Below are 25,710 nucleotides of genomic sequence, written 5' to 3'. Positions count from 1 at the left end.
CTCTGCCACACAGGGGAGTCACAGCAAGGGGACAGCTTGGGTTTGGTTAGTTTCAGAACTGGAGCAAGATCTAAGGGGGTTACTTTTGTCTGGAAATAAGAGGAATCCTGGGTATGTTCACATATTACTCCTAGCACTGTAACTGTGATGCCTTGTTCATGTTCTCTGCCTGATGATGGGGTCTTCTCCTGCCTCACCCCTGGTTCTGGCTGGAGGCAGAGGAGCTGGTGGAGGTAGCACAGGCAGCACCAGCCCTTGCCTGCAGACAGTGGGAATATTTTGATATTTCAGGAGTAAGGAGGTCAGGCTGGGTTTCTGGGCCCTGTGAGGCTTTTTTTTTTTTTTTTTTAAACAGCTTAGTTCTGTTTAGTTTTGCTTTTAAAGGGTGAAGAGGGGGAAAAAACAGCTTCCAGAAAAAAACAACAGCCCAAGCTCCAGGAGCCAGATCTTAGCATGAGAACCCGACCGAGCGTGGGGGAGGGCTGTGTCAGATCGCTGCATGCCCGAGGAGCAAGTATTCACTGCCTGCCGAAAAGCCACAGAGCTCGGACCCTATTTGAAAGAGTAACATCTTTGATATAAAAAAAAACAACCAACCAACAACCCAAAACCACCCATCCAATAAAAAGCCTCAGACATACAGGATCCCATTCATGGTGGGAGGGATTTAGTGGAAGTATTTTCCTTCTTTAAGGTTTGGCACAGCCTTAAAGGAGTCTCTTTAAAAGCTTCCAGAGCCGATTATATTTTGGATTGTGTTTCAAATCACCCTTCCCCCCCAGGTTTGGTGGGTCCTCAGACAAGTTCCCAGAATAAATTAGACATAACGGTAGCAGGATTTATAATTTATTTTTTTTTTACTTAAGAAGGAGGAAGGAATAAATGACACCAATTTCTGTAATGGAAAGAAAAAAAGAAAAAAAGTGTATATCGGAAACTGCTGCTGAGTGACTCATGCTGCCAGACAAACGGAACCTCACTCATCACTCCATCTTCATCCTCCTCTGGTGAGAGAAAAAGTCTTGGAAAAATATCAGCTCACCCCCCCACCCCACCCCGCCCTGCTGCTTCTCCCATGGCATCGATACACAGGGAAACAATCCAAGCCACAGTGATGGCTTCATGTGCTTCTTGGGGCAGGCGGAGTTTTTTTTTGTTTTAATAGCCAACTAGGAAAAGCCTCTGAGGTGACCTTGGAAAAATGTGTGCACCAAAGGAAAAAGTTGTGGAGAGGGGTAGGGGGGAGCAGTGTTGGAGTCCTTGTGCTTTATGTTTGAAGAATATTTTTTCCCTTCAAAATGTTTTTCCAAGTTTCCACTGACATAGATTTGCAAGTTATTATTATTTTTGTTATGAGTGGGAAGAGAGGTGAGGATGTGCCATGCGAAAGGCAGAATAAGCTGGGCACAATTCCGACTTAAATAAATGCTGCGTCATAAAAGTAAAAAGGGTAAGACAGGAGGAAGGGTGGGATGCAAAAAAAAAGTTTCTGTTTTCTCCTCTGTTTGGGAGAGTAATTAGCACTTTCATGAAGCATATGAACTGTATGTAAATCAAATATGTTTTTATTAACATAAAAATGGGGAGAGTATTTCTTTTTTTTTTCCCCTTCTCAAAAACATCCTCACAAATACTTGGCACTGTCTGACAGAAAGCCACTTAAAATGTTGCTTTTTAGACTGCCCAGTCCTGCCAGCCCTGCTGTGGGCACAAGGACTCAGCCAATGGCAGCCCCTTCCCAGCAAATGCCTTCTCAGGGTGGTGGGGTTGAGTGGGTGCACACAGTAGCTCAGCTCTGCCTCACAAAAAATCTTGCCTAAGGAGATGCCATGTTTTTACAGGCTGTTGGTTCTTGTTTTTCCTCAACAGGTTACTTCTCCTTCCACCTGGAGATGCCTTGAGTTTGACTGTGCATGGCGTGAAAATAGCCATGAAGAGGTGTGATACTTCGTTCTCCTCTGCTTTTTGTGGTTGTGGTTCAATCCCATGCCCTTTTTCACTGCTCCCAGTTGTCCCCCTTATCTTCCCATTATAGCTTCTCCCTTTTTCTAGTGCCATTCACTGTCTCCAGCTCAGGCTTGCAGATCACACCATCTGCAGATCTAGAGGAGCTCTTGGGACACTGGGTAGGAGTGGTGGAAAGAGCAGAGGGTGGCCTGGGACAGCAGTTTGGGGTGGCCAAATGCCATCCAAGCACGCAGTAAAACAGCACTGGGCCACTCTGCCTCAGCAATGCCTTGGGGTACTCATAGATGTGATAAGAGATGTCGTTGGTGGCAGCAGCTGCATGTCCCTGACCTGAGTGGACCCTGTGGAGCTCATCTTGTGCTCCTTCCCTTATTTCCCATATCTTTCCCTGGGCTTCACAGCCCAAGGCTCCAGAGCCAGCTGCTGTCCCTGTCCCTGAGCTGCTCTGTGCATGGATGAGAGAGTGGCCAACCCTGTTCCTGGACCCAAATGCCCAAGGGCAGAGCAGAGAGAAGGGCTGCATTTCCCAGCTGAGGCCTGGGAGCAATTTTTGGCTGAGGAATGACTTTAAGCTGGAGCACATTAGCCATGGGTGGTGCTGCTGAGGAGCAGCAGCTCTACTTAAGGCAGCCTCTGCCAGCTGCCTCTGGGCTATCAGTGATGGAGGGGCTGTGCCAGGATGGGATCTTGGGTGCTCTCCTGTGGGCTGAGGTTCCCCAGGAAATCTGTTCCTGCACTGGGAAAGCTTTCCTGATTGTAAGGGCAAGGTTTGACCCACCTTCCCTCCCCTACCTCTTCCCCTTGCTTCATTCCACAGGAAAGTAATCACAGTATCAAGTGTTTCTTAATAACTTTTTAGGTTGATGACTAATTTTTCAGCCATGCTGAATGATGGGTAATAGTAAGATATTAAGCCCTGCTGTGAAATAGGTGTCCAAGTGAGAGAAGCATACGGGAAGCTGTGCAGGAGAGGGAGGTTTCTGAAATATCCCAGTTTCAGGAAAGCCTCTGTCCAGAGATTTTGTGCCTGGGAAGCTAAAGCCAATCCATTGCCAGGTAGAAACACAAAAGAAAATGAGTTTTGGTGGAGCTCATGTTTGTGGCCTTGCCTTGCTGGCTAGGGGAGGGAGACCTAAGAGGTTTTTTCTCTTAAAACCCTCATCCTACCCTGGGGGAAGATATTGAATTTCAATCCAGGCTTTTGAGATGGGCCTCAAACAAATGGGAGGGCTTGTGAAAAGCACGAGGAAGTAAGATGTGGGTTTGGATCCCAAAACTCCTGTTCCTAACAAGGAGCCATGTGAGTGCTGCTTTGGAGGCTTTCAGCTCTGAATTGCTGGATGCTCCCTGTGGTGCTCGCATTTGTGGTGCCTTGCAGGCTCCCAGGCACTTTGGGCTGGACAAATTCACTGCTTTGGGCTCACGGTCCCTATCTGGGGACTGTGAGCTCCAGGCAGGCCTGTGCTGTGCCTTCCCCACTCTCCAGCTGCAGCCATCCATGAGGATTTAGCTGAGGGGAATGGGGAAGCAAGCAGGAGCAGGATGAAATCACCTTTTTGTGTAAGTCAGCTGATGTGCTGTATGAAATGCAGGTCTAGGTTTTGAACCTAGAATTTTCTTTAATAACAAACCCCAGTCAATGAATGTAAAAGCCCCATGCAGAGCCTTTTACTGTGTTAGTCATAGCTTGAAGCCTTTATGTTCCCTCTTCTAATGGCAAGTATTATCCAGCATGCCTTGTTACAGTGCAGTCTTTGGAGGGTGTGGAAGTAATGATGGTGCCTGAATTCTGTTCCAGAGATCGCTGCTACAATTCACAGCAGATAATAGGAGCCACAGCCAGACGGATAATAGAACTGACTGAGATCCATTTATTGCTAAGAGACTGGCTGAATATTTGTGCGTAGCCCCAGCCACTCCACCCTCCTTCATCACATCTCCCAGGAAAGAGTGGGGGGAAAAAAACCCCAAAAAGCACAAGCCTAGAGCAGAATGAGGAGGAAGGGAGAGATTTGCAGACTCTGATGCATTCATAGCTTCTATTTTTTTTTATGGCCCTTGTCATAACTGAGCAAGAATGGTGTAGGTTGCTAATATATTTACAGCCTGCCTGTGCAAGTGAAGGTGTGGGATGACAACAGGAAACAAGTAGTGAATTTGGAGTGGGAGCCTGTGTGAAGTCCAAACTAACACCTGAACCTAAAGCCGTCTTTCTTTGCAGGTAAACAAGCAGCCTGGTGGAAGGTTTCAGTGATGGGTTGCAGGCAAAGCCAAAGTCTGGGATTACAGCAGTAGCCACACTAGAAAAGGTTGACCTGATTCATAGCATTATAGTTCACAGCCACTTTAAAATTTCTCGGTTTTCATAAGATTGCTAAGCTGCTTAGGCCTTGCAGAAGCTGTCTGGAGAGGTAATTTGTGTGCCAAAAGGTATATGTGTTGTTATAGTTACTCAGGGTTTTTGGTGTTTGACTGACTCTCCACTCACCTTTGCCTGTCTTGAAGTCTTTGTAGTTTTTAAATAGCATTAAAAGTTGGGGTTTTGGGAGTTTTTTTTTTTGTTTTGTTTTTGTTGTTGTTGTTGTTTTTTGTTGTTGTTGTTGTATTTTTTACTTTCAGAGTATTTTCTAATGTGATCTTTTTGCATGTGGAAGTTAAAATACTTGTAGCTTTTCCTCTTGGTGGTTGCCCTTTATCTTTCAAGGGGGCCCATGGCTGTGTTCTTATCCTGGTCCGTTCAGTATTTGCTGTTTCTAGGGTAATGGTGATGAGCAAGACACAGGCAATAGCAAAGTCCAATGCAGCAACAAAGGAAAAACTGATGATAACATGTTTTCCTACTTATTTTTCAGGATGGCAGTGAGTAGGGAAGTTAAGCTGCAATGTCCCTGGCTTTGGGGAAGGGTTGTGGTATATGGTGTAGGTTGAGGAGAGAGCTTTTTGGTAGTTTACTGATGGTCACTTCTGGCTCCTGGCAGCAAACCTGGCTGTGCTGAGGCCCTGCTGGAGGTGGATGATGAACTCCCTACCTGTCTGCTGAGCCATGACTGGTGGCCTTTCCCACTGCTTTGGTTTCCTGGTTCCCTCTCAGCACGTGTCTGGGTGGTGCCAATAAGTAAATGCAGCCTTGCCCCCACCTTACCCTTTGCTTTGAAACACACGGTGGTGTGGAGAGCATGGCTGAGAGTCTCGGATCTGAGGCACTCATGGATCCCAGATGTTAGGGCTGCTCAGCTGGCGTGGAGTGCTTGCCAAGCCTCTCTTCTGTGACCATTCATTTTTACATTCCACATTTTTTTCAAATCATCCCAGAGGTACTAAGTCCTTTTCTTTACTGATCAAGCAGTTTGTTAGCAGCACTTATTTTTCCTGTGGTCCTTGGAGATCACTGAGTTTGTTCAGTAGTGGTTTAGGTTAGACTTGTGCTAAGGAGGAAAAGCCAACTTTGTTGTGATAGGCAAACATGTTCAGGTGCAAGTCTGTTCTCAGCTCTGGATCTGATCAAATGCTGTCAGCTGTTGATAGCAAGCATGTAGGGGAGATAAGGGCTTTGATCACCATCCAGGGCTCCTGGGCTCTGTTCTTGGCTGCGAACAGGTGTGTGAGCACTGAGCACCTTGTGTTGTGTCATCAGGACTGGAAGCTGATTTGGGCAGTAACAACTTCTGTGTGCTGGAGGCTGACAAATGCTGCCTGTGGTGGACAGTGAGGGAGTAACAAGAGTACCTCTCAGAAAGGGGGACTTGTGTATGAAAACGAATCAGCTGAGTGCTCACTTAGCCCTGGATACAGCAAGTGTACAATGCTGGGGAGCCCTGACCTCCCCTGAGCTGCCCTAACAAGGGTGCAAGATCAGAAATCAGAATTCTCCATTGTAGGCTTCTTCTTCCCTATTTTCCTTAGAACCCAGAGGTCTGCACTATCGGGTGTTGCAAAAATCTGTAGCACAGCTCTGCAGAAGTCCCAGTATCTTGAGTAAATTAATGAAGGCATATTGTTTTCCAGCTGGTTGGAAGAGATCTTTGTCTTGGAGAGCCTTTCCTCTTGTGAGACTTCCCCTGGGAGGTTATGTGCAATGAGCCTTTTGCTAGCAGCAAACGCTGGTCTTGAAGCATTTTCCTGAAGCTTTTGTTGAAGGTGGAGGGGTGGGATTTCTCTTCTACACTGAAATTAAATATCAAAATTTTACAACCCATCAGTTGTAAAAGTTGTAAAAAAAGGCCCATTCAGCTGAAAGATCCCACCAATGCTCTGGGAAGACAGTGTTTACTTTTTTTCTTCCTGTTTTATTTTTTTTTTAAGATATAGGAAGGGCTATTTCAGGGCAGATGTTAAGAGAACTTGACTACTCAGATACTAAGAAGTAAGTTCATCACAAAAGATACAGGTATGTTCCAGGCTAAATTTAGATTTTCTAAGATGTTTTGTTACCCAAACCGAAATGTGATATTTAGGTAGTGGACATTGCCTGACTCCAAGAGTAATTAATTATATTTCTTCACATACAGTATGGCTCACTTACCAAAAGTCCTTTGGAGTTCTCACAACTCCTAAGTTTAGGTCAAACAGGCATATATGCTAAGGGAAAAGGAATGTCTTGAACTGTGCTCAAAAACAATGACTATATAGTTTAAATATCATTTTGAGGAAAAGAATTTGTCCCAGAGGAATGAGCTCCAGCAGCTCCAGCACTGGTGCTGTGTATGACAGAGTATTACTAAAATATTTTTCAAAGGCTGCACTGTCTCTCTGGAGATGAGCCCTTTCCTTGCCATCCTTCAGAATGATGGTGGCCAAAATTTTTCCATAGCAGGAGTTGGTCAGTGGTCAGTCTTCACCACAGTGTCTGCATGAAATTGCTGTGACTTGTGGTCCCAAATCACTGAGGTATTTTTAAAATGTTACTGTTAGGCTCTTAAATCTAAGCTTGGGAGGAGCTTTAATGGAAGGAAGCAAAGAACAGCCCTATGTTCATTAAAGTTTAGGGGTTGGCGGAGATGGAGGCTGCCTAACCTTCAAACAGATGACTGAAGCTCAGACTGTGTGTTCATAGTGGCCAGCAAGACCTGAGCTCTAACTGTAGTTGGGGCTATAAATAAGTTGTGGATCACAGGCAAATTCTTGTGCTTGCTTCCTCCCTTCCAGAGTGGCTGAATTTGTTCTTAGAAACACAGCTGGTCCATCCTGCATGGTAGAGGCTGTCAGCATCTACGTGACCTGCCCAGCCTATGGCAATCCTTTATTAGATTCTGAGTCCCTCAAAGAAACAAGGGAGAGGAAAGGTGTGGATGAAAAGATGGGCATTTAAATGTATTTATTTTTTTTTCAATTCAAGCCTGAAGTAGCACAAAAGAACCACAAATTTTGATGTACAAAATGAGTGACCTTTTTTAAAAAACATTGATGGACAGGCTTAAATCCTCCTTTAAGCATGAGATCCTTTCTTGAATCATACCTTGGCTCTGCTCACCCTGAATAGTCAGTGTATGCTGCTGGAAGACCAAAATAAGAGAGCAGCAGCATCACCATCACAGATAGAAAAGTAGGACAAAATCCTGGTTGAAATCCAAGACCTGAGCATGAACTTGCTTGCAGAGATGATCCAAAATGCTGTCTAAAATATGGCAGCCTGGAGAATTGGATGTGACCACCCAGGAACTCCCTTGGGTTTTATGCCCAAGCTGCTGACTACAAAGATTTTCACTTGCATTGTCTACTAAATGCATGTGTTGTTTCAAACAGAAGTATCTAAAAATCATCTCCATTTGTTTTGTTGCCTGGGAGTAGTGATCTGTGCTCCTTTTGTTCTAGATCTGACAAATGTCTCAAACGTGAAGAATAAACAGAGTTATAATAAGGCATGTATGATGAATTCCTAACATTCTTGTGCTTTGCCTTCTGCCATCAATATAATGGCTATAAACTGGTATTTTGACTATAACTAATTTAAACCTATAGTTTGATACACCTGCAATGATACATAGGAGTGAATGCATGAAGAATTGAGGCCTGTTACTACTCCACTAGTGTTTCAGGTTTAATGGACAGCTGAGCAAATCTTTAGAATATCTTTTATCTTTCCTGTGTGTCTGTTTAGATCAACCCTAAGTGAGCAGACTGAAAGCTGCCACTGTCCTTTGACTTGTGTAAGGGAAGCTGAAGAGTCTGACTTATGAGGAAACAGCAAGAAAAATAGTCTGTGATGAAAGCTTGCCTGAGTGGTTCAGTGGGGAAACCCTCTTGTTACACCAGTGCTCTGAGGTCATGCAGCTTGTCTGTACAGCAGAGCATAGTATGACCCTCTTTGCATGTCCCCAGCTCTGGTCTGGTTCAGGTTTGTTCCTCATTGTGGTCTCCAGTATTCAGCTCTGACTGGTCTGGGTGCTGATGCACTTTGTGACCTGAATCCTGCTGAACATCTCTTTATACCAGAAGAGGCAGCCATAATTCCCCTGAAGATGCAGCACACTCAGAACCAGGCACTACCTCTAAACGACATGTAACTTTTACTGTATCCTGACTTCAGCCTCTGCTTCAAATCTGGGCTGGGTAGCTTGGTATTTCTCACAGAGGTTTTGGAATTAATCTTACTGAGTACTGTGTGCAAGTGTAAGCAATGAGAGGTATTGCCTGTAACCATAAAGATTAAAAGGAAAGGTCTTTTGCCTACAAATACAATCTACTGCCTAGTTAGCCAGGTCAAAAAAAGATTTCATGAGCCTGGGCAGGAGGTCTAGAGCCTTATTTGTCTCTCTTCTGCTGCTCTTAGGGAGGAACAGGCTTTACCATTAAAGCTGTTTGGCACTTCTGACTTTGTGTCTCGCTAGGGAGTGATCTTGGTCCTCATCTGAAAAACTATTTTGAGGATCTCTTATTACAAGCACTGAGACTGATCAGCTAGTAGCTGTAAAGAAAGCCCAGGTCCAGAAAAATCAGAAGGCTGATAGCCAGAAAATATCCCTGGATAGGAAGGAAATTTCCAGAGTGTAATTTCAGTTCCTCAGTTTGTATTTCTGGACCTGATTCCCTGTTTTGTAGAACTGTACACTTGAAAATAAACTGAAATGTAAAAGAGAGAAAATTTAGTCATGGTAGCTTAAGTTCTTTTCTTTTGAACCTTGTGAAATGTCAGGAGGACAGGAAGCTCTCCCAGGGGTAATACCATCCAAAACTCTAGCTGCCTCTGAATTAACAAAGTCCCCAAGTGGACTGATACCACAGGATGCAGATGTTTTAGTTCTGGCAAGTAACATGAAACTGCAGGCCAAGTTTATGCGAAAATTTTCTTTTTTTCTCCATAGACATTGCTTTAAAAAAAAACCCAAACCAAAAACTTAAATTCTCACCCAGACCCTAAGCCTTGTTTAGAAATGTGAATGGGTGTATGTTCTCCTGCTGGCTTGGTAATTTGGTAGATGTTAACACAATGTAAATACAGCACAATACAGTTTGGCATGGTGTTTGTAAGGACATATGGGAGCTATCATTTTTATGCAACCTAGTAGTGGGTTTAGTGCTTCTGAAGGGCTTCTGCTTTGACTGTGTGTGAGATTGGCTGTAGTGGGAATGAATTATGAAGAGCAGTGAAATGTGCATGTCTTGTAAACTTGGTAATGTTGAAAGACCCAGAGAGATGGGTAAATGCTTTTCAAAGCCAGTACAAAAAAAGAGCAAATCTGAGGTCAGCTGGCAAAATCTTTGAAATGTAGGACTGAGTGTTTCTCTTCCTGTTGGGGAGCATTTCCCTCTCATGCCATATGGAGAACAATCATTGATACTGCTTGTCAGTCTAGGTCTGCTCTGGCCCAGAAAAGAGGTGGGCTGCCAGCTACTGATCCTACAATGAGCCCATGTCTTCACTGCTCAGTGATTCCCTTGTGCAGCAGAAATGTTGGACATCTGTTGCCAGCAAGGAAAAAACCCAAAACCCTAGGAATGTGAGTATGAAATGCACTGTCTGAATCAATGAATCAAAGTTGCCACAATCCTAATTTACTGCATATGAGATGTTTAGACCAGCAGGGCCTCCCTGGCCATTGCTAATGTAACATGTTGCAGAGCATCTCTCTGTATCGCATGACAAGAGATGAGTGAATGTATGCAAGGCAAAGTGCCAGCAGAGGCTTTCCAGTGCTGCTGGGAGGGTGTTTGCCAGGGCAGAATGGCTAGATGGTAGTGAGGATCTATCAAGCCCCAGACTGCAGGGGGGGAAATAAAAAGGCAGGAGTTATTTACATAGTGGTCATTGCAATTGGACTTGGAGGAGTTTCCTTCCTGAACCCAAATCTGGCATTTGGTCTAACTTTGCATGGGTGAGGAAAAACAAACTGACTATGTGGAAGGCTTTTCAATGCTGGGAGGAATTCCCTGCTTCCTCATCCCCCTTCCCAGCTCATCTGTACCAAAGATTGATCTCTGCTCTTTCTATCCAAGGTGAAATGCTTTGGGGGCCCAAGCTCATGAGTGAGAAGGAAAACATCTCTTGTGGCCCATATCATAGCTGGAGCAAGTAAGAGAAAAGTCCATTATTGTGTCTTCTGCCTCTAAGGGACGAGAGAGTATCATTAGGAAGGGTGACAGCACAGGGTTTTCATTAGGAAAAAGGAAGGTTTCATGCAAAGCCAAGTTACTTTCATTGCTATGGAGGCTTCATGGCACTGTAGTTCTTGGGTGTGGGCTCAGTCCCCCCATTGAGACTTGTTTATTCCAAAGCTCAGAAGGTTTCTGGGAAGTGCTGTAATAGCTGGGAGGAGATCCCATGGAGAGGGTGGATTCTCTGGGACACATGCTGTTTAACAATGCCACTGTCTGCAGAGAAACAGAAAATAAACAATGCAGAATCCCTGCCGTAAACCATGCACAAACACCAGAATATGAATAGCCTCTCGGAAGGTGGCTAGTGCCAAGCAGTTTTGCTGCTATTGTTTATTGTGGTAGAGGAACTAGAACCAGCTTTTCAAAATAGGTCAATATTGCTCATTCATAATGGGTTAATGGTTTCTGCAGCTGAAACTGAAGTATAATGGTTCCTGGTGAAATGGGGGAAGCATCTGTAGAAAGCAAATTTGGAAGCAGTGAAAACTGTCATGAATTAATTTTGTTTTATTCAGACATCTTGGGCAGGGAGAGCAAAGGCCCTGTTTGGATAGCTGTTGCAATTGCAAGCAGTAAAGGATGAGGGATTGTATCTGAGGACTGATCAGTGAAGCACCGGGTAGAGATGCAGGTGAAAGCAGTCAGATGGGTGGGAGCACAGCATAGCTGGAGTGGCTCTGAGGGTGGGTTCCTTCCAGCTCAGAGTGTTCTGGGATTCTGTGTCACTGAGCCCTGTGAGTGGCTCTGCAGAGTAAATCAGAAGGTGCTGAGGTCAGTGCTGTTGGTGTTTCTGAGGTTGTTTTCCTCTGGATTAGATCTACTCTCCAGTTCTCAGGATTGGATGTGGGTGTCTGGAGGGTTTTTGGTATGCTCTGGCATGTCTCTCTGTCTGGCTTCATCTGAGAGGAGTCCCCTTTGCACCCTCCAAGATCACCTTGTGAAGTGAACCAAGAGTGGGGACGAGCTGGAGATCTGCTTCAAAAGCCCCTGTTTGAATGCAGAGGCTTGTGTTGGTGTGTTCTAGGCATGCTGACCTATGTCTGAGGAGGGAAGTAGTGCCTGGGGCATGCCAGCTGCACATCTGTAAAGCCCCAAAGCATGTGTTTGAGCCAAGAGAGAGTGCAGGGTGCCTTGATACTGCCAGTTGCCTCTTGTGTTTATTCTGTGCATGCAGGTCAGCTGAGAGGGGATTGTTATATTCTTCTGTCTGCAAGTTTTGGGCAATCCAGAGAATCAGTGGCTTTTGAGAAGCAGCTCCCTGAGCCTTTGACAAGGCCACTGAAAATTATTTGTGCCTTTGGGGAAGAAAGGTGTTTAGCAGTGAGCCTGTGCACACTCAGTGCCTAGGTGGTAGTGACTCTCATTTGCCCTCTATTCATCCCTCCCAGCCATTTGCAAGGACACCTCCTGCTGAAAGCAGAGAAGCAGCTGCTGTGTCTTTGAGTGAACTGGAGACAAGGGCTTTCCCCAGAGGAGCCAGGTCACTCTAAAATAAGATAAACACCACCTATGCTAATTGCAGTGGAAAACTGAGAGCAGCTTGTGTTGGGCTGCTGTGTGTTGTCCCTAAGCAGGGATTATGCAGAGCAGCTGGGTTCCAGAAGGGCTCTGGAAAAAAAAGATGCTCAGAAGGGAACAGTGTCTCCTGCACTGAGGGGCGGTTTTCAGGTGTGGGGAGTTTTTTTGAAGATATATTTTTAGGAGCTGCTGGTATCTGCATTTAGGTTGTGAGCCCTGGAGCCTGTTTTCTATCCACAAATGTGTTCTGCAGTGAAGATCAGTTTGTCAGCACTCTTTTTGATTTTGTTTTCCCTACTAACATATGACCCACTGTGGGTCATGTGAAGGAGATAGGGATGGTATGTGACAGGAGAGAGGCTGCAGTCTGCTGCTGACTCTCCAGCAGGGCTTGGTGCTTGGAACATTCCCAAGTGCAGCATCTCCCTGTGGGCCAGTGCAGCTGGACACAGCACAGAGTGAGTGGTGTATCTGGGATACCACTGGGGTGGATGGGGTGTGTATTTTGGTGAAGTAGGACATGCTGGACATTCAGCAGCTCCTGCCCCAGCTACTCAAGTGCCCAGCAAGAATAAACCCCAAGGGGTTATTCAGAGATGAGGGAAACAAAATCCTTTTCCTTGAACAGAAGCAACATAGCCTTATGCATCAGTGGCTGGTGAGTATACAGTGGTAGTAGCTTCCAGCAGATATCCAGTTGGGTCAGGTCCTAAACTTGATAGTAAGAAGCTCTCAAAGCTTAGTGCTGCACCTTAAAGCTCTTTAGCTCCTCCCTAGCAGCAGGCACTGTAATGATTAAAGCTCTCTGATTGAATATATAAATGCCTGCAGCCGCTGGAGCTATTCCTTAGGTCAGATTTTCACTGCCTCTGGTTCAAGGTTACAATTCTGCCAGCGATTCCCACTTGTGTTATCCCAAGGCACATGAGTTCTGCCAGGGTTCCTGCTGTTCTTGCCAAACCATGTCTGCATTGGCCCCATTGCAAACCAGGTCCTGAAAGGAGCAGAGCAAAAATCATGGGGACCCTTTGGGCCTGACCTGCAAGCATAGCAATACATTCTGTTTGTCCTGCAAGCTCTCCAGCAATGAAGAAAGCAAATACCAGTCTGGAAATAGCTTGTCTTGACTCTCCAGTCTTGTTAGAGTGCAGACTAATACTGCTTACCCTGCTGTAGTTGTGCTCTGAGCTTGCCTGCCAAGGACAACCATCCTTGTGTTTCAAGAAAGCCATGGTAAACCAAAGCAATGTACCCTTAAAATTGTGCTAGACAAGCTTTTGAAAGCTCAAGAATTAAGGAAGTCTGGATGGATGAGAGAATCAAAAATTCTTGAAGGATCATCTGGCCTCACGGAACAGACTGAATTCTAGCTATTTTAGGAGTAGATATTTTCAGATTATTCTTTTAGGTACCCCTTCACTGAATTATTAGGCATGCCTGACAGTCTGCTGCATAGAATACCTTGAAGAATGAGGGAAATTTTATCTCTTCTCAAACACCAGGGAAGGGAGACATATGGAGACTAAAATCCACATCCTCAAAGGATTGTAGATTTGTAATTTGCACTGGAAAGTGGTGGAGATAGCAGGATTTCCTCAGGGTTATGGTTAAGCTGATTGACTTTGCTGGTATATAGGCATGTAATTGATTATCTTGGAGGCTCTGGGTCTAAGCATTTTCCTTAGATGGTGTCTGTAGGGGAGGACAGCAATGAGACTGTTTCCTGAGCCAGTCTTTCCTCAGTTCTTCCCTGAATCACTGCTGCTGCCCGTGATGCTGTTTCTTACCCTTGCCTCTGAACCAGCTGATCTGAGCTCTGTGGGCTCTGATTTTTTGGTAAAGTTATGAGAGGCGTTGTCTTTCAGACTCAAAGCACAAGACCCTTCTCTTCTGCTATCGTCCTGTTTTCAGCTGTTCAGTCTGAAGTGCCTGGCCTTGCCTCTCCTTGCCTAACCTCTCAAAAACAGCCACGAATTTTTGAAAAGGGCCTTGGTTTGCCCTGCCAGTACTCTTTAATTTTGCTTTTCCTCCTTGCAAGCCACACTGAAGCAGCGCTTTGCTATTCTCCGGGAGGAAAATAAAAAAAAAAAAAAAAAAAATAAAGTAGGTCATGGTGTCGTGTAAGGCAGCCGAGCCCTAACATGGAGCCAGGCGAGCGGAGCGCAAAAAAGCCCCTGCGGGATGGAGGATGATGAATGAGCAGCTGTGCGGGATAAACAGGGATGAAGGGATGGACGGGAACGCAGGAGCCGAGCGCGGCAGGTGGAGGCGCCGGCGGCCGCTCCGCTCCGGGGCTGGGGGGCTCCAGCTCCGCTGGACCATGCGCCCTCTCCCGGCACAGGTGCTCCCTCTGGAACAGCTTTCCTTGCTCCTACAAGCAATGGCGATGTTTGATTTTGTTTGTTTGTGTTTTTTTTTTTTTTAATCGTGGTTTTCTTCCCCTTGCCCCGCAGTTCGATCCAAATAACACTTGCAGAAAGCATGGGACAGGCATGGAAAACCACTCTTAGCCGACCAAAACAATCTTTGGTTGCAAATATATTTTTTAATTTTTTTTGTCCTCTTTATAGATTAGAGTCCCCTTGTTTATGTCAGTTGTGTTTTGTTTTTTTCATAATTAACTTTTGAAAGAAGGAGGGGGTTTTATGCCTGCTGGCTCTCTTGATTCTCACCCAGCATTACTCACTGGGCCTGCAATAGATCTCTTTGGAATATAGACTCAAGCCTGACCTTATCACTGAGGCAGGATTCCACCCTAGTGTTTAAAGAGAGAAATTCAGGTCTGGAGATGTGGCTCATCCCAGTAAGTATCGCTTAACTTGAAATACTGATTACAATTTAGTGTGGATGATGAACTTTGCTACGTGCCTAATTTAGAATTTCAACCTATTAAAAAACCCCAAAGTTAAAACCACCAAAACCAAGGGTGAGAATCAAACTCAAAAGACAAGAATATTTCAGAGCAGTGCCAACTTGAGAGCTTGGATGTTAATCTTGCTGTAGTCCTGTAGATACAGGGCTTGATTTTAACTCTCACCAGCCTGTTAAGGCATCACTATTGCCACTTGAGACAAATTCACTTTGGGTTTGTCCTGGCTCAACATGATTTGCAGGGCTCCCAGTCCTCCAAAGCACATGCAGCAAGGACAACTTACTTCTTCCACAGGTCTCAAACCCCAGCCTCAGAACTGGGGTGGGAGCCTGCTGGGAGGAAGTGATCCTGGGTTAAGAGGCTCAAACTGTCAAAGGTTAGAAGTGGGGATTCTTTTAGAATTTGGAGGACTTGATTTTTTTTTTTTCTGTAGCCCTGTTCAGAGAAACCAAAAGTTTTCTATGTAGGGCTGGCATTTAAATCCTCCTCATAGCTCCCATCCTCTGGCTATAAATTCCTCTTCAGCCACTTGAGGCAAAACTTCCCTTGTACCCAGCGTTTGGGGGATGAAGCTGTCATGTTTAACAAGCTGAAATATTCTTGTGGTTTTCCCCCACTCTTTCCCTGTATCAAGCAGGGCTGGTGGAACAGAGCTGGGCAGTCTCCTAATGTTGTCAACATTTGCTGCCTGAGCTGCACAGAATTCAGTGCTCAAGTCCTGTGTCAGAATGCTTCTCGAAACCTTCATCTTTTCTGGTTCTTCAGCCAATTTGCTTCTGCAAATGCTTGGAAATGCTGGTGAGTGGTGGAAGCAAGCAGCCTCCAGTCTAACCAAGGATTTCTACTGCTGCTGGCTCTGTAGAAGAGATTTTAAGGTCAGTTTTAAAATAGTTCTCCCTAGAAAGAGCTGGTTCAGGAGGATGACACTAGCTAATATGCACAGAGCAGAGATCTGCAGCCAGTTGTTCCTGTAGACAGCCTGTATCTGGTGTTTGAGCTGAACTCTGGTATGCAGAAAGCTCTTCTGTCCAGAGTGAGAGTCTCAGCAGTGCCAAGGACCAATTACCCCTTCCCTGTCAAAAGTGAGTGTCCTGTTTACTGTTTGAACTGGCTGACTCAAAATTCCAGCTTCAGTCTGTGCTTCTAAAAGATTTTGGTGACAAGGTCCTTTGAATGCTCTGCAGACATCAACCAGCCTCCTTGATGCCCCTGGAAGGCTGCTTGGTGAGGAGGACACCCCTTGCTCAAGACAAGGGACTACCAGCAGTGGAAGGGGTGGCTGCCCATCCCTGTCCCCACGCTGGTGTCCTGGCTCCTGCTGCCATGCTTGAGGCACCTGACACCTCTGTGCCTCCCCTCACAAAGGCTCTGCTTGTCCTGCAGCTCCCAGCCTGTTTTATGAGCGGAAACTGAGTCAGCACACGGTGCTCACCGACGCCGGCCACTGCTGCTTCTCCTACCCACTAGCTGCGAGCTTGGAAAACAGTTTGAAGCAGAAGCATAAAATGGGCTTTGTTGAAATGTGTTAGCTCACCTGGAGTCTTCAGAACCTGTGTGTGTATTTTAGGAAGCAGAATAACCCAACTTTACAACTTGCAGTATTTGGAAGCACAGCACAATTATGTGGCTGTTCCAGCCCCTGGGAGACTGGGAGATGAAAATAATGGTTTTTGAGGTAGTAAGTGGGGTGGAGAGAGCCTTTGGGAAGCAGCAGTAGATTAAATGGCATCAAAGCATTGCTAGTGTTCATTTATTTTCCCAAAGGCCTTTAGGTCTTCTATTAGGCTCTCCCTAATTATTTGTAAGGCAATAAATCCAATCAGAATACTGAAAGAGGTTCACCCAGACCAAGAAATGTGCTTTAATGTTCCTCCTAGTGCATTCTATTATTAATCATGTTTAGAAGGTTGGCTGGTACTGCCTTTTTCCCCCCTCATTTTGTGTTTGTGATGAGCAATAGGTATCCTGATAACCAAAGCTTCAGCATTTCAGAGCCAAATTTGTGCCAATAGTGTCTCTTTGCTCATTTCTTTCTTCCCTTACTCCTTAAATACTAGGAGTTGTAACAAAGCCTGCTGTCAACCTTTGGCTTGGGTTCTAAACACTGACCCACATCCAAATTTCGCAATTGGTTCCATTTGTTACAGTGGATGGAACTAATTCTCTAGATCCAAGTACAATTAGATGAATCTAGATCATAATTCTGGGCACTGAATTAAAAAAATAAGTTCATTTCCTTTTATCTTCTCCTTCCATTGACTAATAATAGTCCAGTACAAGCCTTTCCTCTTCAAAAATCTATTATGAGCCTCCTCAAAGGCCGGTGAAGCCTATAGAGAGAGAGCATGACAACCTGGGAGAGAACAGCTTGTCTTCACATGCTTGCAGGACCAAAGCAGTGGAAATACATACTTTGGGGGGCTTCCAAATAATCATCTTTCTTTTAGTTTTGCCTCATGCCCTGGCCTCTGCATTTTAACACACTCTGGATTGTTTGATTACCTGTTTTGACTTTCATTGTTCTGAACTGTACAGCAATGGTTTTGTGCACTTTTGCACTGGCCAGCAGCTGAACCATTGCTTTGTGATTCAGGTCCTGTGCGGTACCATGCCAGTGTTGGGGATGCTCTGGGGCTAAAACTTCTAGCCTGGAATGGAAAGATCACAAAGCTGCCTGTTCTCTGTGATCACTCTGGGTTTGGTGCTCTCCCTCCTGAGAGATGGCTCCTCTGTCAACATCCCCAGCACAAACTAGACACCCCCAGTGCTGACCCTGGAGCTTGGAAGACAGCTTAATCCTGTTTCAGTAGTGCTATTTCATTTCAGGATCAAGCCCAGTAGCAGCCCAGAGCTTTTAGGTTAGTTACTGTCCTGCTGAAATAAAAAGCTGAGTTCACGGTGACCTTATGGTGGGATTGACTCTTTATTTTGTTTTCTGGGGACTGATTCATAAAATAGGCCCAGAGGAAACAGGCCAGGAACACATGCTATTCATAATAATGCCTCCAGAGAATAGCTCATTTCTTTTTCTCTTCCAAGGGTATTGTGAGGCTTGTGTACTTCAAAACAGATCTGGCACTGACAGTACAGATAAGTTAATGAAAGTCTGCAGAGAGTTTGGGGTTTTTAATTTTTTCCCCTTTAAACTAAGGATAATAAGTTCTAATGAAACCCTATTTTAAATTTGTATTCTTTTTAACATCCCTTACTTGTAGTTCTGAAGAGCTTTGCCAGCTTGTTCCACATCTTGAAGAACAGAGGATATCTTGAGTTGCTGTGTAGCAGCAGGAGAATGCACAAATCTTAAATTTCTGAAGAACCACGAGCAAGTTACTCATGCAGTGTCAGGAGAGTCATCTGTAATTCTTTTAGTCTACCGAGTCCTGGGGAAACAGCTGGAGCATTGTGTACAATTTGCTGAGCACATTTCAGGGAAGATGTGGACAATGGGGAGATGCCAAAGGAGAACAGGGAGAACAATTGTAGATCTTAAAAACATAACCTCAGAACAAGTAGGGGGGAAAAGCTGACTTAACTGTAATTAAAATAAAGTACAAAAAGAGTTTTCAAAAAATGTAGAAAAACCCATGCAGAGAGGGAGAAGGACACTGTTTTCCATCGTAGAGGAGGTAGGTTGGGAAATAATGCACCTAAATTGTAACAAGAAAGAATCAGGTTGGGCACTTCAGAAACCTTCCCAGTGGTAGACACTGATGCAGTAATTTGAAATATTCGGGAATGTCATGGGGTTATTGTCACTAGAGATTTTTAAGGTGAGGTTAGCCAAACATGTTAAAAATAACATACCTCATGCTCAGTTACCAGAAGTGACCAATATTTGCTTAGGGTGCTTTCTAATAACTGTCTAATACATAATTCAAGCTTTTTGAATCGTAATTTCCAATGCTAAGGGAAACTTAGCCACCCTTAGCATTGAAAACCTTAGTATTTATAACAGAGAAAAATCTTTTTTTAAGCTAAGCTACCTTCTCTATTGACTTCAGCAGATCTTGGATTGTGTTTGCAGGTATCGCAGAGAGTAAACCAGTCTAAGATACCCAAGGCGTTGAGGCCTGAGACCTCAGCTGAAATGGGTGCTTTGAAATTATGTAAGAGGAAGCAGAATTACATAGCCAAAATGTAATTCTCATGATGTTTAGCCCACATTAACCCCAGAGGGAAATGTCAGCTGGTTTTCCCAACACTGATGCTTATTAGACCATGAAATATTTTTCCCTATGGGAGATGCTTAGAAGTGAATTGGACAAAGTGCTGGAAAATGTAGGATCCTGTATGGTTTGGAGACAAGAAGTTCCATTCAGTTGGGACATCTGAACTAGGTTCAGTTTCTTATTTTGTCACTGTTTTATTGTGTCCTATTCCTGCTTTCAGATATGCTGTGTGTTCAATTTAGCAGCAGTGATGCTAAAGCAAAATAGGGGCACATACATTCCTGTGTTTGAAAGTCAGCAGTTTAAAGTTTATTGCAAAACTGTGGACCATCAATCAGTCTCAGGCACTCTGACAAAGTGCTGATATCTCAGCTAATTCCCTGCTGTTCTGCTTTTAGAAAGCAGCATGACATCTGTAACAGCTGTATGGGGGTCATTTCTACCACTGACCTGCACAAGAGGCAGCAGTGAAATGAGAATTGTGTTTCTGCTTGCATGTTGGTCTAATGCAGGTCTCAAACTCTCCTTTGGTCCAGGAGGTAGCAATGCCTGTTCTTTTGCATTACCTGTGGAGATATCTCTTCAGGAACTTGCCCAGAGCCCTCCTCTAAGAGTTTTTTTTTCAAGTGACATGCAGTCTGGTATGATCTGGCTTTGTTTTTAGTGCTTTTCAGAGAACAGCTTAAATTTTTCTTCGTTTGTTTTGCTTTGTCCCTTATTACTCTGATGTAGAATATTCCACTCTGAAGCACACACGATTGATTATTGTCATGGCTAACCAAGCAATGCTACTTACCATGCTCTTGTTTTTCCAGAGAGCAGCTGAGAAGCAGGCCTGTAAGCTTGCTGTGACTTCTGAGTGTGTGCCTAAGTGTAGTCAAACTCTGAAGATGATTAAGCAAAAGGCTTGATACACATGTTAGAAAAGATTGTTGTAATGTTCCAAATACTCCTGGATCAGTCCTGTACAATTAGAGGTCAGAATTCAGGCTGACATTGGGGTTTCTTTTGCATATGGCTGGGAATAAAATGTAAATGGATCTGAAGAAACTCCTAAATGCAGAAAAGTTATCTAACCAAGTTTATCCTTGTGTTCCCATTTGAAAAAGGCAAAGCCATAGAACTCACCAGAGAACCTTTTCTGTTCTCTAGGTTTGTAGATCCTGTACTCCTGAGTATCTGATTTCTTTGCCTGGTTTGGCTATCTTGTTTTTATCCTTGCTTCTCCCAGCTTCATTAGAGTATTGCTTGTGTCTAATCAGTCTGTACTGTCCTTCAACTTTTGGCTGTCTTTCTTACACTGCATTATGTGTAATGCAGAGATAGAAGCTGCTCCAGGAGGTTTTCTAGCTCAGCATGATGCCATACCAATATTAACATCTGAATGTGTGACCTTGTTAGTTCAGTATATGCAAGGTAGGTATTTTTCATCTGTCCAATGCACTGCTTATTATTAACGAGGTGTGCTGTGTAAAACAGTACCATTAAATTTCTCCCAGCTGGAAACCATATTTAGTGTTAACTTACCCATTATAGGATTTGGGGAGAACTTGAGCCATGGCTGGTAACAAATTATTCTGTAGCTAGGCACTAATGCTGTATGACACCCTATAGCCATTATATTAGCATGGGCTCATGAGCAAAATCCTAAATTTATGTAGTGGGTGCAAGGATCCTTCTTCATGTCATGGTTTGTTTCTTGTGGGACTTGCTGGAAGCCAAATAAAGTCTGCTATTTCCAAAACCATCAGGGAGAAATTAATGAATCAACATAGTAAATAACTCACTGCTTATTTCCTGAAACAAAGATCACCTGTAACATCCAAGGGGTAGCTGCCTGGCAGGAGGCTGGTGGCACCTTAGGGCGTATAGGAATGTTGGGACTGGGTAGAGAGTAGGGACAAGTGGATACACAGAACCAAGTGTGTGGTTTGGGCTATGAGACCTTTTTGTCAGGTGTTGGTGCCTCTTCAATGGCTCTTTCTGTTCCTTGATAATAAAGCCCATGTTTGTGTGGGATCTGACCTCAGGAGAGGTTAACGCTTCTACTGAGAAAAGCCAAGTCACACTTCTTTCAATCCTGTTTGCTGTTGCTTGCAACGCTGTTTCTATTTGTGTTGTCCTTTGGGTGTGATGCCTGCTAGGTGGGAATTGCCTTAAGCTTGGTTTGTTTGGTGAGAGAAGGAAGGCCTGTTTGTTGGGTATGTTCTCTTCTGAACTTCAACTTTTGCCAACTTAGTGCCAGCCCTCAGGCTAAAGACACAGGTGTGAAGTGAGGTGAGCTATAAAAAGAAAAATACCCAAACCCCCAAAATACATGGAGTAGGCTTGTGAATGGGGGAGAGGAGGAGGTTTGCTGCTGATTCTGGGTTGTGTGGAAGGCAAGGAGGGTCTGGACCTGTGTTTCAGCAACTCAGGGTATCCTGAGGCCCTGTGTGCACCTACTGACAGTGCTGCAGCAGGTAGCTGGAGAGCAGGGTGTCCTATGTAGGAGCCCTCTGACTATGCCTAGGGTGGGAGAGGCTGCTTTTCTCCTTGTCTTTAAGGATTTAGTCTACCCAGAGCAGAACAAACAACATGGGAGCTGCCCCACACCAGCTTCTCCTCTCAGAGCAGGCTCAGAGACTGCAACTTTCATGTTAAACTGGTCTAAGGTCACCCTTGAAATCAATCTCATGCTTGAACTGTGGAAGATATTGCTTCTCTGCGGTACCTCAACAAGCATCCACGGACAGAGGCATCTTTAGTGTTGATATTGCACAGACTGGAGTAAAAGAAGTGCTTTTCCTTCTTGGAGACTTTAGAGATAACAGGGATGAGTCTGTGTCAACTTTGTGTTTGAGTGGATTTGAGAGGAGGGTTGCCTAAATGCTGGTGTTTCTTCTGGAGAGGTGGAAGTTACTTAGGCAGCTGATGACTCAGCTTCTCTGGCTGTAGGATGCAGATGAGAAATGTTGACTTTCCAGATAATGAATGAGATTTTCCCATTTGGGACATACTTTGCAAAATGTAGGGCGTTAAAAATGGTGGTATGAAGGTCAGTGAGTAAACTCATATTCAGCCTTTGGCCCTTCATAAGATGACATAGCCACATAGTAGCCTTCGGTGTGATGGCCCAGAAGATAATGAGGTGATGAGGTTTCTGCTCATGTGTTGTTGAACAGCAAAAAAGATGAGCACAGAACTGCTTCTTCCACAGAAGTTTTTAATATACAATGATATATACAAGAGAAGCTCTGGGAGAGAAGGAAATACAGATAAGGTGCTCAGAAATCTTGGAGTGATGCCTTGGGAGTCACTAGTATGACACAGATTTTAAAATATTTGGGTGGTGGGAGCTGAATTACAGACTGGTAACGTGGCTTTTACTTTCTAGTGGGACGTGGATTCCCTGCAGCAAGGTCTTTGCTCCACTCTTGTGTAATAATGACTTTCCCTTTGAAGACTTGCATTTAATGGCAATCTTCAACAAATGCTGAAGCAGAAACAGCTTTCTGAACAGAAATTTTGGGTGAGATGTCAGAGGAATGAGCGGAGCTAATTCCAGCAAGTCCCTTCCCAACACTGTGGCATGTAGTTGGGCTCAGTGGTGAATTCTCACCACAAATCAAGAAATACTTTGCAAGATGCCCTACAGAGCTGTTCCCTGAGTGACCTTGCTGTGCTAGGGCACTGCTACTCACTGATGCCAAACTATGAGCAGGGTTTGGTGGATGGGAGAGGGAGGTAATGTGGAAAAGGGATGTTTGCCCATTGGACCACTCTTGGTCATGGAACGCTGCTGTCGGGCGATTGCCAAGGTGACATGGGAAAGTATTTTGTTGATGATTTAAGCAGATGAATTATTGCTGTGTCTTCCCAAAATGGTGTTTCATTTTTGCACATTTCCTGAATAAAGCTGTCCTTGTTTCCCACCAGGCTCTGCACTGGCATGTGGAGGACCAGTGCCTGGCTAGTGCTGCCAAAGATGAAGCTATTCAGAAGAACAAGCAGGTATATGGGGGTGGTGATCATGGTGTTCTGGGTTTGTAAAAAGGAAACTGTGTGAAGCCATAGGCTATGGATGCTGACATCTCCTGACAAAGGTCTTATAAATCCTAGCAGTCACCTTGAAGGCAAGAATTCATTCTGCTTGGTCTGCCAGCCATACTGGCTGCCTTCAAAGTTATGCATGTTTTTTCTTGTAAATATTTTCAGTGGGCTCTTTTCCCAGGACCATTTTTCTTACCATCTTCTCCATCCTCCTTATCTGCAGAGTGATTTTTTTAGACCAAGGGAAGGGGAGAGGATGTTGTTTGTAGCAATCACTGTTATAAACATGCCCTGTATGGTTATTTTGGAAGATTAACAGTTCTTGCTGTCAGTCTGTAGAGTGACTTCGCTCCCCAGAAGTGTTCCTGATTTTGTTCCCAGGAATAGGACAGTCCTGTCTTTCACCCAGCTTCCCTGCTCAGTTGAGGAGAGAGGAAATAGAAGTTGGAGCAAGGATTCACTGTGATCATGACGCCTTCCTTCTTCATCTTAGCTTGACATCAAGCTGCCTGGAGGCTGCTCTGCTTTAACACTGCTGGCAAATTTACACTCCTGCCACTCTCCTTCCTTGCTCTGGCTTGCCCTCCCTGGTAGGGTAATGCTGGGAATTCCCTGCTACGTGTGCAGCTGTAGGGGTGACACAAGCACAGCTTTGTGTTCCATGTGCCATTTAGAAGCTGTTTTCTCATTGCTGATGATCAGAGCAGCATCTGTCTGCTTGTTTACAAGGATGCAATTGTAAGATGATCAGAAAAGCTGGGTTCCTGAGGCTGCTACTTATTCTAAATACTAAAATGGATTCCTGCACCAACAGAAAAAAAAATCTCATATATATAGATAGATCTTCTAATCTGTTCTGCATTAGAAAATAATGGAGGCAGTCCAAGCAGCAATAATGAAAGTTAGTCTGATGGAAAACTGTCAAGGTCCTTTCAGCTGTATCTTGGTGATTTAAGCTGGGCTGAGTGCTGTCCTGTGGAGCTCTTAGGCACAGAGGTTTGACCTGGGTGGGGATGCAGGTCCCTGTGTGCACCATTACCAGCCCTGCCTGGGATAGCTGACAGGTGTTCTGGGCTGGGCTGTTCCAGTGCTGCCTCCTTCAGTGTGGTGAAGACCATAAAAGGTGGTATCTTCATCACTAGTCCCAAATGTTGTCTCTAGTGCTGAGGGAAGAGCCACTAGCTTTGGACTTTGAGCAGATACTCAAAACTGCTGAATTAAGTGCCTGCAGTACAGCTGTGCCTGAGAACTTTTTGATTCACGTATGGGCACCTGGGTTTGGAGTCTCTCTGACTGAGGCCGCTTTCCTGTCACCTGCCTATGTCTGGGCACAATCCATGACTTCTGTAGATCTTTCTCAAAGTGGAACCTACTGTTTCCCATTTCTCATGGGAATCCTCATCCTGCCACTGATTGCTTGGTTTCTGTCCTGCTGTTTTCATCTCCATAGCTCTGCGGTCTTTCCCTTGTACAGGGGGATAAGGGTTACAGTGGTAAGCTTCCTTGAAGAGCAGAGGCTGGTTGAAGGAGCAAAATTTTAAGGCCTCTGGTCTCTAAATGTGCCTGGACAGAATTCAATTGCGTGGCATCTGTGGGATATCTGGGCCCACATGGCTGTTTTTGTGGGATTAGAGTTCTTTATGTGACTTCCCCTATTTTCAGCATTATTTCCTCCACCCTTTCTATTGCTTTTGTTTCATCTGTTGCTTTCTAGCGTGTGAGAGCGGTGCCCAGCTCCTCAAAAGCTCTACCCCACACCCAGCAGAGAAAAAGGAGGCGTTTGTGGCTGGTGGTGTCCCCAGGACTGGAGCTGTCATTGCATAGCTGTCCAGTCTCCACCTGAGGAAGCAGGTAAGCAGGGTAACCTTGTGATAACTGCAGAGCAAACAGTCTGTACACCAAAAAAGAGCTGGAGCCTTTTCCTGCAGAAGGAAAATTTGTCATTATAATGGGGGGGGGCAGCAAGCAGAGGTGGTTTGTCCAAATGTTTTACTGTCTTTCCAAGTAAATGTATATGTGCTTAGGATGTTGATTGCAAAAAAAAAAAACCCTTTTTTTGTCAGTGGAGTAACTTATATGTCTGTGTCAGCTCTTCAGGAAATATTGTGTTAGTGGGAGTGTGGAGTCTCCTGATCTCTTTTAAATCTTTGACCTTACTTAAATTCCCTGAGTTCTCAGCAAGCAAAGATTAATTGAACACCTTTACACATTCAGTGGAAGCTCATGCTGCAGTGACCTTACTGATTGCCACTGACAAGTGCAAGAAGAATTGCATGTTTGAGCATTTACAGACACAGCTTTTCATCACGGTGGGAAACAGATCTTGTCCCATGGGGAAGGAGCATGTTGGTGTGCAGAAGGAGGTGTTATTGTCTTCAGCTCGTTTGGAGGTTTGACTAGCAAATAGATACTTGAAAAAAACTAGCAAATTAGCTGTCAGTTGATAGTAGATGAAGCAACATAGTTGCTGGTGTTCTTAAATGTGTTTGTTTTCAGAGCAAAGGCTGTACTCTAGTTTGAAGTGTCTTCTCTGTGGCTTGATTTGTTCACGAG

General features: G+C 44.6%; 1 long non-coding RNA gene across 1 annotated transcript; it reads left to right on the top strand.

Moving 5' to 3' along the window:
* Positions 1 to 822: 822 nt before the first annotated feature.
* Positions 823 to 25,003, top strand: LOC141730066 (uncharacterized). Its single transcript, XR_012581526.1, has 4 exons — positions 823 to 1,007; positions 1,870 to 1,938; positions 23,044 to 23,118; positions 24,872 to 25,003. It is a non-coding gene; the product is annotated as an uncharacterized LOC141730066 (long non-coding RNA).
* Positions 25,004 to 25,710: the final 707 nt, after the last annotated feature.

The sequence above is a fragment of the Zonotrichia albicollis genome, chromosome 9 (assembly GCF_047830755.1).
Source record: "Zonotrichia albicollis isolate bZonAlb1 chromosome 9, bZonAlb1.hap1, whole genome shotgun sequence".
Taxonomy (NCBI): Eukaryota; Metazoa; Chordata; class Aves; order Passeriformes; family Passerellidae; genus Zonotrichia; species Zonotrichia albicollis.
The sequence above is the reverse complement of the archived record's forward strand: the minus strand, read 5'-3'. Positions and strand labels throughout refer to the sequence as shown.